The sequence below is a fragment of the Malus sylvestris genome, chromosome 16 (genome assembly GCF_916048215.2).
Source record: "Malus sylvestris chromosome 16, drMalSylv7.2, whole genome shotgun sequence".
In the NCBI taxonomy this organism is placed as follows: Eukaryota; Viridiplantae; Streptophyta; class Magnoliopsida; order Rosales; family Rosaceae; genus Malus; species Malus sylvestris.
In genome coordinates this window covers 29,801,084-29,813,556 of record NC_062275.1, presented here as the reverse complement: position 1 = coordinate 29,813,556, position 12,473 = coordinate 29,801,084, and the positions used below count along the sequence as shown (strand labels likewise).

Genomic DNA, 12,473 nt, shown 5'->3' with positions numbered 1-12,473 from the left:
AATTGATAATTTTTACGTGCCTTTATGACAAACAAACAAAAAAAAAAAACGCGCTTTTAGAAAGCACGGGTAGACCCTGTTCTGCTTTCTGCTCTTTTTGATACATCATTTTGAAAAAAAAAAAAAAACACTTTTTATTTTATTTACCAAACACAATTTATGACTCAATTTTCTTAGAAAACTCCTTTTAAAAAATTTAAGCAATCCCAAACCAGTCACAAATAAAGAAAATTTTAAATTTTATAGAGTAAAAAAGTAACTTTTGAATTACATGAGCAAAGCGAGACAAAATAAAGTTTCAGAGGTGTAGCTAAAAATATAAAAGAAAAAAAACACTCTAGATAATTCGAAACTTTCCACACATCGACATAGAGGAGTAGTTGTGGCAGTTGCACAGAACGAAGATGGAACCGCCATCTACTGCACGTTATAGAGGAAACATCATGTCGTTCGACCCCCACAGTGCATACAAAAGAGGAAACGAATTCATTTTTGCCTTTTGCAAAGACCCTCTCCTCCGCATGTTTTTTCGAAGTTTCTTTTGCATCCACCCTCAATTGAGACAAGATTTCAGGTGAATTTCCGTCAGATCTCTCCCATGGTTCACAACCATCTCAAACTAGTACGAATTCCTGTTTCCCTTAAGTGAATTTTAGTTTCGTTGGATTCTGTTTGGTTGCTTAGAAAATAATTTAGAATGAAGGAAAAATTTTGTTGTATTCTCTATTGGTTTTATTCTCTATTTGTGTATTACACTAGGCGGCATACGGATTCCTCTTTCTTGGAAGTGAATTTCAGTTTCATTTAATTCTGTTTGGTTGCCGAGAAAAATAATTTAGAAAGAAGAGAAAATTTTGTTGTGTTCTTTGTTTGTATATTACACTAGGCAGGGTACGAATCCCTTTTTCTTAATTTCAGTTTTGTTTAATTCTATCATATTCCGATCCGGGCCAGATGTGACAATTTGATATCATAGCCAATCCTTAGGCGGAAGTGTGCCGACGAGGACATCGGGCCCCTAAGGGGGTGGATTGTAACATCCCACATCGCCCAAGGAAATAGATCATGTAAGCCTTATATGTATATTCCAATTTCTACCTAGCACAAGGCCTTTTGGGAGCTTATCAGCTTTGGGTTCCATCGGAACTCTAAAGTTAAGCAAGTTTGCGCGAGAGCATTCCCATGATGGGTGACCCACTAGGAAGTTCTCGTGTGAGTTCCTAGAAACAAAACCCTAAGGGCGTGGTCGGGGCCCAAAGCGGACAATATTGTGCTACGGTAGAGTCGAGCCTGGGATGTGGTGGGGGCCCGGGCTGGGATGTGACAATTATTGTGACGATCCGTCCCTAATTTTCCTATGTAATTTCTCCCCGAGTATGTGTATTGACGATTATGCCCTTAGTGGCGAATGACTTGGACGCGTTTATTTCCTCCTTATTTATTTTATCGTCTTTGTAAATAAATTGTGCAAGTTATTACGAGACTACGTAGATTTTACTAGTGTAGAAATACCTATTTCGGATATAATTTGATTTCCTTTAACTGGAGAAAATCCAAAACCCTATCCTTGGATTCCCTAAGCCTACCCGTGCGCCCCATCCCCCTTTATTATACTCACCAATCAATCTCCTCAATTCACTCTCAAACCAACTAATCCCATCTGTCCTTCATTTCTGTCCACCAATCAGAAAAAGAGAAAAATGGACTCTCTCTCTCTCTCTTCCTTTTTTTTTCTCTCTCTCTCCCGTATAATCTCCTTCTCTGCAAACCCCCTTGAGCGAACCCTAAACTTCTCAGATCGAACCTAAAAACTACCCCATTGTACTCATTTCAGTCCCACAATCACAACCATGTCCTTGAAACCTGGTTTAGACGAGTTTTGACTTGTTAACTCAGAAGGTTTGAACACGGGCAAATTGAGTTCGACGTGTTTTCGAACGAGTTAGGATGTTTTAAAGCTTGGGAAGGCTTCTACACAACATTCTAAGGGTACTAGGCTTGTTTTGGAAGAAGGTCGACGTGAAACGACCGAGTTTCAAGGAGTTCACTTTTGGCTGGAACTTTCGAGGCGTTTTCTGGCGACCTCCGTCCCCTTTTTGGACTCCAAACAGGTATAACACCATTCTACACTTCATTAGCTTCAAATCCATATAAAGTGGGTTAAAAATGGATGAGAAATGAAGAAGTTATGTTAATTTGAAATTTTCCCAGAAATCCGGCAAAATTTTAGTTGTAGACGACGGCGACGGCAAGGACAATCGGAGAAGGTGACGGAATATTTCGTCAGAGTTGATGGAATATTCCTGACGGCGTCAAGTAACGCCATTAACTGTTAGGGTTTTGATTCCCCTTTGATTAGAATTAGTCTGCTGCATGCAATTGAAATTTTCGTTGGGTTAGTAATTCATGGTTTCAATTTTTGTTCTCTTTCCCTTTTATACCATATTTTTCAATTGTGTGGGAATTCTTTGCCTTCACTTGGTTTCTTTGGGCTTTAGCAAAGAGGACCAACATCAGATAGCCCAATCAACCACAAGAATTGGTTGGAGATCGAAATTTTCATTGGATTATTTTTTGGGAGTTTTAACGAAACACCTCCGGTACTGTTCATTTTAACGAAAAACTACATTTTTACATTTCCCTGATACTATTAATTACACCTTTATTTGTCATTTTTTATTAAAACTAAAATTTTTTTGAACTTTTTGTTAGTTTTCCTTTATTTTTTCCTCTATAGTCGATTAATTTTTTGAGTTAACTTTCACGTGTTGCAACACAACCTTCATTTTGAAGGTCAGTGGAAAGCACAACAGTGTTTTGGATTATTTTTTTTTTTTTAATCTATTTGTGTTCATTTTTTCGTAAACTTATATTTTTTATGAATTGGATTTTGCAAAGGGATATTACTTCACAATCTGCTTGCTATTGACATCAATAATCATGGTTTCCTCAGGTGACTTTCCATAATTCCATTCATAAGCTACATTGTGTGTAACGTTAAAAAAAGGATAAGAACAACAGTTAACCAGCTTGCAGTTTCGTTTTTGAGCTTCTGAGTTATGTTCAGTCTCGCAGAAAAAAATGTTTTGTTTATGCAGAATAAATTAAAAATTTCAATATTATTAACATTTAGGCAAAATCAATTTAACAAAATCAGTTTTACGTAGTTAGATATATGTATTGATTGGATTTACACAAAAAATGTCCGCATACATCTAATTATTTTTTATATAAAATCAGTTTACGTATTATCATTTTGCATTTATTTTATACGGCATCAGTTTATACAGAATCGTTTATGCAGAATTAGTTTATGATTATTTAAATTTTTTGCTTTCATTTTAGTGTGTAGATTATATATGTTGTTATATATGTTGTTAAATTGTTGATGTGTGTAGATTATCTATATACTAGTTATGAGGATTTGTGTGGATAATTAAATTCTATGTTTCCTAGTTTGTTGTTGGGAGGCTTATTATTAAGATACTTATTATATGGTGGTGAAGCAAATTGTTTATTAGAGTACAATGAAAATATTCAGACCCTTCTATTGGTGAATAATTTGATTTCTAATCTAGTGATTGAAGTTTATGTTCATGATTAAAATAAGATGTCTATTATTTCTACTAGTAGTGCATCGTCCTCTTGTTTAAGTGAAATGACTAATACTGGAAATGAGAACCAATACTTGGGCTAATATGGCTCTTATGGACGTCACCATTATGCAACAAATGGGGTCAAAGTTATGAAGATGGTGCAGTTGAGTTTCGTAGAAAACTTATACACTACTCCATTGAGGTTGGTTTTGTTTTCAAGTACACTAGGAATGATTGGAAGCGCGCCACTGTTGTTTGCTGAAAAAAAAACTATCAGAGGGATGTCAATGGCGTGTTCATGCTATTGTGCAACAGCCTAGTGATTCTTTTATCATTAGAGAATTAAATTATATTCATACTTGCACTGAATGTATTCGTCAAAATGAGAATAAAATGTTTGGTCATTCTGTTTTATCTTCTTTGTTGGCTGCCAAGGTTTGTTCAAATCCGTCTATTAAGGGGAATGATGTTATGAGGGAAAGGAAGAGAGTTATGGTTTTGATGTTAAATACCATGCACCTTGGCATGATAAAGAGATTGCATATAACAAGGTTAAAGGTGACGAGACTCTCTTTCAAATTTTTGCCTAGGTATCTTGATGAGTTTGCACGTGCCAATGATGAATCCTTTTGTTCTCTAAAATTTTGTAATGATACTAAATGATTTGAGAGGTTATTTTTATCTTTTGGTGCTTGTATTAAAGGATTTCAATGTGTAGACCAACGTTGTTCCTTGATGAAACGTTTTTGAAGGGAATATATACTGATACTTTTCTTGGTTGTTATGCTAAAAGTGCAAATAATGATAAGTTTTTAATGTGATAGATTACATGTTCAGTTTTTTATTTTTAGAATTATGATATTGTTTGAATTTCAACATTTATTCATCGCAGAATCAGTTTATTACTTCATGCAAAATCAATTCATTACTACGCAAAATCAATTTATTACTGTGCAGAAGAATTTTTTTTTTCTTTTATTCAGAATCAGTTGATTACTTTAGGCCAAATTAAATAAATAGTTTTCGTGGTTATAAGGTATTCGGAACATAGCACCTATGGTAAAAAGAAATTCAGATTTAAACCCTCGGCTAAAGTCTATTAGGATTAATACCTAAACTAAAACTCCCATCAGTTTCTTTGTTAGACTCCACGTGAGGAATTGAGAGCTATAAGGCTATGATATTCCAGAGAAAAATGGCATCTTTCAGTGGATTGGGAATTGGGTTGAGCATAGTTTTTGGGTGCCTACGATTGGCACTTGTTGCAAAGCTTTACTACCTGATATGGTGAGAGATTGAGGAAGAAGAATATAATGATTACATCAGCAACCACACAAAGGAAATCTTCCAATTTAATTGCTTCAAAAAAACATAATTCTTTCACACAGCAGTAATGGAAATTCAAATTCCCATGAGAATTTAGTGAGCCAGATTTGGAGCTAGGTTCGAGCAAGGATTTTCTGTTGAAGCTCAATGAGAAAGAAAATGTGGAAATCTCAAAGCTGATGAGGCTACACAATCTAGATGGCCGACCAAGGTTTTTGTTCACAATCAAGGAGGAAGAAAATAAGGATTTGGAATTAGAAGATGGGAAATCTAGAAGTAGCAGAAAAGAGTCAAGAACTAGAAGTTTGGGTGATCTGATTTTGGCAGTGGGCACACATTTTCTCTCCCCTATGTCTTCCTCGTTGATGCGGCCTGCTAATGCAAGTAGTGGGATCCCAGCTAGTGCATACAATCAATTTTTGGATACCTAGTCTAACAAAGGAACTAATGAGAGTTTTCGTTTGGGCATAAATCCTAACAGACTTTATCACAAGAGTTTAACTCTGAATTTTTTACCACAGGGGCTATCTTCCAAATACTTTATGACCACATGGACCATTGATCTGATTTGGCTATTACTTTATATAGAATCAAATTTTTTATTTATTGCAAAATCAGTTTTGCATTTGATACAGATTTGGTTTTTCATTTGTTTTGTAGAATTAGTTTTCTAATACATTTATTTATTTATTTTGCTTTGTGTTTTATATAGAGATTTTCATGTGGTATGGTATCGTTGACAAAGAAAATAAAGAAAATTGGATGTGATTTGTTTAACATTTGACTTGAGAATTTCATTATTGATTGACATCATGGGCATTTGAATCAGTGTTCTAAAAAACGGTATAGGCAGCCGCCTAGGCGTTGGGCGGCGGTGCTCTACCTCGATTAACCCAAAATCGTTTCTAAAATCGGTAAAATTATTAGGCGGCGTAAGATGACCGCCTGGATGGTCTGGTCGGACGCTGGGCAGTTTAGTGGCCTGAGAAAGAACATATGTCGCGAGACCCGATTTGTATCCTCGAGTCTCGCCATCTCCCTATCAATGTTCAAACAAAATTGATCTGCAATTGTGAACGAATATGTCGACAATGGTTGGAGAAATCTGAAGAGGAAGATGAGGGATGGAAATGGATCTGCAATTGCATAAACAGGAATGGTTGATGGTGGTAATGGTTTAAACTTTTAGCACCTTTAGCATGCTTTAGACTTTAGTTAGGGTTTTTTTTATTAAGCATGTGCAACCAACAAAAACAAGGATTAATGCCCAACCTTTCATTTTGTTAAAGGAAAATTAACCAAAAGGGCTTGAAAACTTCAGCTTTTAACCAAAAACCATATTGTAAGTTTATTTAATGGTTAGTACAAAGCCAACTTTTATATCAGCCCAAATGAAATGGCCCAACCAAAATAACATGGTGATTTGTCAATTTTACCCCTAACAGAATTGGTTACCCTAACTTAATTATTCTGTTAGATTATTTATTTTGGAGTTAGCTTAACCTAATTAATTGAATTTTTAATTTTGCAGAAGAGTTGCAAAGTTCTTCGTTCTACATTGTTCCTCAAAATTTTTATTTTTTTTTCCGAATCTGGTTAAGTGGTTTGAGTGTTGCTTGCCGACAAATGTTTTGAGAGTGCATTTTCAAATCACGATCACCGTGTTCTTCGTTCTTGTTAGGGTGATTTCCAAAACAATCCTTTGTTTTAGAATAGTTTTGTAGTGATTACATGTTCTGAGATTCTATCAAATCGTTATCATCGTAGTGGTTACATGTTCTGAGATTCCAAAACAATCCCTTTTTTTTGCATGTAATATGCTTAGCTTTTTCTTTTGATTTATATATTTTTGTTGATTTGTTTTCAGATTAGCAAATTGATTCCGGTTTTTGAAATTTTCAGTTAGCAGTTTGTTATTTCGAAGAATCTCAGGAAAGTTTTGATTTGTTTTATCTTTTTTTTTAATTTTTTTTATATTGTATATTTTTCATATTGTTTTTGTTTTCATTTTTTAGAAATTTATTATGAATTAATTCGTGTTCATCACATTTTTCAAAAATAGTGTTATTTTTTATGAAATAGTTTTTATTATAATGATTTTTTAGTTTACCTTTTGTTTTGCAATTGTTGTGTTATAGAAATAGTGTTCTTTTTGTTCATTTTATATGTACATTGTTTCACAAATAGGTACTGATTTGTTTTACAAAGATTGAAATTTAGTTTTGCAATAGATTAATAAACAGTTGTTGTTTTTACATTTTGTTGTTATTTATTGTTATGTGCATAAAAGATTGTGTATTGATTTTGAATTGTTTTTTATTTTTTTTTGTTCAATAGTTATGGAGAATGGTAAACTAGCTTAGTTTACATATGGTGGTTTATTCGTTGTTAGTTCTATTTCATCAACTTATACCTTTAATCAGATTTGCATTGATCTTTGTTCTAGGTTTAAGGGTTTGAGAGTTGGTTAGTTTAAGTTGCGATATGCTTTGAATGAAGATCCTACTTGCCTATTAGATTGTGATGCCGATGTTATGAATATGTTGACGATTCTTGATGTTGGGAAATCCATTGTAGAAATATTGGTTATGGATAAATGTGATGGTTCTATAGTTTAGTTGCCTACGAAAAGCATATCATCTTCTTGCAGTACATCAAACTCGATGGTTGTTGTTAGTGAAAATGAGCATTTATGAAAGTATGGTTTTTATGGTGTCCAGAATTATATGTCATGCGAATGGGATGATTACACAAAATATGAGTGGCAAGTTTTTAGGGGAGGTTGTGTTGATTTCCGAGATAAGTTGAAGAAGTTTTATGTTAAATGTGGTTTTGATTTGAAGTATTGGAAGAATGATAAGAATCACATTAGTGTTGAGTGTTCTAGGAAGGAATCTGATGATTGTCTTTGGTGTGTGAATGCATCCAAGTGTGGTATTAACGGTTTTTTTGTTATTTGGAAGTTCCATAATGTGCATACATGCAAGGGCATGATTCGAAAGAAGAAAAACAGAGTTGTTGAACAGTAGTTTGTTGCTTCTCTCATCAAGGATAAGGTTAAATCAAATCCTCTTATTAAACCAAATGAGATCATTTCAAACTTAAAATAGTTTTATGGATTAGATATTGATTATTCTACTACATATTTTCGCAAAAAGAGGGCAGTTTTTGAGTTAAATAGTGTTGACATCGATGCTTACAAGTTCTTGCCTTGGTATGTTGAATATGCTCGTTCAAGCAATCCTGGATTTGCTTTTGAGCTTGAAGTTGTACCGGAGAGCAATAGATTTCGTCGTTTGTTTATTGCTTATGATGCATGGATAAAAGGTTTCATGTTTTGTCGCCCGATGTTATTCATTGATGGTACTTTAATCAAGAGCAAATACAAGAGAACACTTCTATCTTGTTGTGCAAAAAATGACAACAATGGTGAGTTAATAATTTCGAACTTTTATATTCGATATTATTTGTTTCTGTTTTGTTACTGTGCAAAAGAAACATATCCAGAAATAGTTCAATGAAATTTATAGAAATAGTTCAATCAGTCACATAAATAGTTGATACTTGACTGTATTTGTGTTCTTTTTGTTGTGCATAGGTCTTTGATTTTATTTTCAAATGAAGGAAAAAAGTTGCAAAAGTAGTTCAAACACAGTTTAATAAATAGTTCAATCACAGTTTTAGAAGTAATTGACATTTGACAGTGCATTTTCACTTGTCAACGCAGAGATTTTTGAGGTTGCTTATGCTATTATTGATTCAGAAGCTATAGCAAATTGGAGATGGTTCTTGTCAATATTATCTGGTATATTGAGGTTTCAAGGAAGGGTGATCACATTTATGTTGGATAGACATGATGGTACTTTGAAAGGCATTTAAGAATTATTTCCTGAGTCTCCACATACATTTTATATTGTTCATTTGAAACAGAATGTCAGTACTTTATTTCCAAAGGCTGTTGGTGAGAGACTAAAGAAGAAAATGATAAATTTGTTGGCAAATTGTGCGTACGGATGTACTTCATCTGATTTTGATGATTGCATGATAGAATTCAAGGATAACGGGCAAGGGCATGTGAAATTTTTTTTGTGTAATTTGTCAAAAGAGAACTATGTTATTGCCCATTTTCTTGGTAAGAGATGGGGATCAATGAGCAATGCACTTTTAGAATCTTTTAATGCCATGGTGTTGAATAGTCGTTGCATGCCACTTATGGATCTTCTTAAGACATTAGAGTTTGGTTGATGGTTATTATGGTTGAAAAGAGAATATTTTGTCAGAATATTCATACGATTTTCTGTCCTAATGAGTAGATTTTATATTATATATTTAACCCTATTACTTAGTATATTTTGGTTAATATTTTGGAAGAATTTTGATACTTTGAGTTGTATTTTTGATATAGGACTTTCGACTTCCTCTGGAGCAAAATAAGACTAAATTGACGAATTTTGGAGTAATTCCAGTTGGAGGACATTCATGAGTTACTTGATCATATCAAAATATCATATTTTTCTACCAAGCGATTATTTTCTGGCAATAGAATAAATTAGCAGTGTGCGGTGTTGGAAAGTGAGGCTTTTGGGCTTGAATTGCGTTTTTGGAGCCCAAGATGACCTCGGATGGGTTTGTGGCCTTCTAGAGATGTGTTTAGAACATCCTAATCTTCAAAACAAGCTATCATGGGCCAGATTTGGAGGATGTCTGAGGCTAAAACGTGGTTGGACAAGTTCCTTGCAGATTCTCCTAACTCAATTAGGATTTTATTCTCTAAAATATTTTATTTATTATTTGGTTTCCTAGTTGGAACAAAAGACTATTTTCTAGGGTTTGTATGTTGGTTTTTAGGCATAGGATATATGCCTTGCCGTTCAGAGTTTTTTTTTACGCTTTCTTTTATGCAACTTTGGAGAGACAGAGAATAATTGCTAGGGTTCTTGGAGATTTTCTACTTTAAGGTTTTCATTCATTTTCTTCTTAATAATATTTTCTTTGATTTTAATTATGAATATGCATAACTAATTCATTTTGCTAGGGTTAGGCCATAAGCCTCAGCATGAATATGTAATTTTATTAATTTGCTTATGAATGGATGCATGCTTGCTTTGAATTATTAATCACTGGTGTGACATCCCACATCGCCTAGGGGAGTGATCCTTAAATGTGTATTCCCATCTCTACCTAGCACGAGGCCTTTTGGGAGCTCACTGGCTTCGGGTTCCGTAGGAACTCCGAAGTTAAGCGAGAAGGATGCCAGAGCACTCCCAGGATGGGTGACCTACTGGGAAGTTGCTCGTGAGTTCCCAAAAACAAAACCGTGAGGGAATGGTAAGCCCAAAGCGGACAATATCATGCTACGGTGGTGGAGCGGGCCCGGGAAATGATCCGCCCGGGCCGGGATATGACAATTTGGTATCAGAGCCAATCCCTGGCAGGAAGTGTGCCGACGAGGACGTCGGGCCCCTAAAGGGGGTGGATTGTGACATCCCACATTGCCCAGGGGAGTGATCCTTAAATGTGTATTCCCATCCCTACCTAGGACGAGGCTTTTTGGGAGCTCACTGGCTTCGGGTTCCGTAGGAACTTCGAAGTTAAGCGAGAAGGATGCCAGAGCACTCCCAAGATGGGTGACCTACTGGGAAGTTGCTCGTGAGTTCCTAAAAACAAAACCGTGAAGGAATGGTAAGCCCAAAGCAGACAATATCATGCTACGGTGATGGAGTGGGCCCGGGAAATGATCTGCCCCGGACCGGGATGTGACAACTGGGATTAAAATTATCTATATATTTTAATGATTGATCACCATTAGGATATTTAGACAAGTAATTTGACGCAATTTCTGTTGGAACATCACCCTGAAATTGAGGAGGGCTTCTTGTGATTAGTAATTGTAAGTTCACTTAAGGTGAACATCCCTCTTAAGGGTTGCATGGTTTTTCAGAGGGTTTTTTAACAAACTTAATGAGTCTTGCATGTTAGATATACGTTTTCGTTTGAACATCACAAGGAAAATACGCATTAGGAAAACCTAACCTTCAAAGCATGTATGTGGAAATTCATAAATATTTGATAGAATTGCATAGGATTGTGATGATAATGGCTAAACCCTAGATTTCTCTAAATTGTTAATTAAAAAAAATGTTTTTCTTCTTTGCTGTTATTATTTCCAAACTTTCAGATTTCTTTTATTGTTAATTTAATCTATTTAAATTCATAAATCTCAAATCTTCTATAAAATCTGTTTTAATAATTAATTAAGAGTTTGTTTAATTACAAATTAGTCAAAAAATATTTGGGGACAACGACCTTGCATGAGCATCTATACTACAATTACCTTGTATTCTTGCAAGTATTTTCAGTGATTTTAACTCTATTTGCACAAGTACTAAAAATCCTATCATGTCCAAAGAAAGAAAATGAGATGAAGTTGATGTTTAAGGAGGGAAGGCATTGGAGGATTAGTTGTTCTGATGCGGATATTTTTGAAGTTAGGACGTAGTGGAATCGGTTTTTTGTTTGTTTGGATGATAAGACATGCTCTTGTGTGCAAGGGTAGCATAATTATTTTCCATGTTCTCATACTTTGCAGGTGTTGCAACATGATAATCATGATGTTTTTTATTACGTTGATAACTACTGGAAAACAAGCTTTTATCGAAAAACATATCAGTTTGTCATGCATCATTTTTCAGATTTGGATAAGCCGAATGTTGATACTATCATAAATGGTGTGAGGCCTCCAATTACAAAGATTTCATCTGGAAGACCAAAACAATGTAGGATTAAATCTGTCGAGGAAATCAATGTGAGTAAGAAAACTGTCACTTGTAGCAGTGTGGATGTTCAGGACATAACAAGGTTTCATGTAAAGTGGTTATACAAGGTGGTTAATCTTTTGAGAGATGAGAGTTTATTGGTGATATGTAACAAATTTTTATTTTGGAGACTGTTTATTTTTGTTTTGAATTGATGTTTTGGAGGATGTAATTTTGGTTTAAGAACTTTGTTCGATTATTTCCAGTTTTTATGAAACAGTATGTTGAGTTTGATAAACTGTTAATATATAGCCAAATTTATGAATTTGTGGTTTCAATATTTGTTTACTATTTCGTTTAGTTTTGAAATTATTTGATAGTTATGTGCAATGGTTTTAATAGTATGTTTGAGTAATATATATGAATTCAATGCTTGAGTATTTCCAATTTTATGAAATAGTATGTTGAGTTTGATAAATAGTGAATACATTGCTAAGTTTATGGCTTTGTGGTTTCCATATATGTTTTGTAGGTTGTTTTATGTAAGTATATGTGTGTTGCATTTAAAGTTTTAAAGTGAATGCAATGCCTTTTGTAGGAGGCAACTATGTTGGTTTTCATTATTGATCTAGTTAATCTTCCATTTTAGGTAAGAGAAAATGAAAACAAACCATCGCTCGATCTTTTTATCAAACTTCGAATGCCCAATAATTTGGTTCGATTTAAAATTAGTTGATACTTATGTACAATGATTTTTATTTTTAATTTTTATGACTAATGAAATTGATTTTGCATT

General features: G+C 34.3%; 2 pseudogenes; both read left to right on the top strand.

Annotated features, from left to right (window-relative positions):
* Positions 1-4,791: 4,791 nt before the first annotated feature.
* LOC126609274 (uncharacterized) lies at positions 4,792-5,353 on the top strand (annotated as a pseudogene).
* Positions 5,354-7,330: 1,977 nt separating this feature from the next.
* LOC126606843 (uncharacterized) lies at positions 7,331-9,705 on the top strand (annotated as a pseudogene).
* The last annotated feature ends 2,768 nt before the right edge of the window (positions 9,706-12,473 follow it).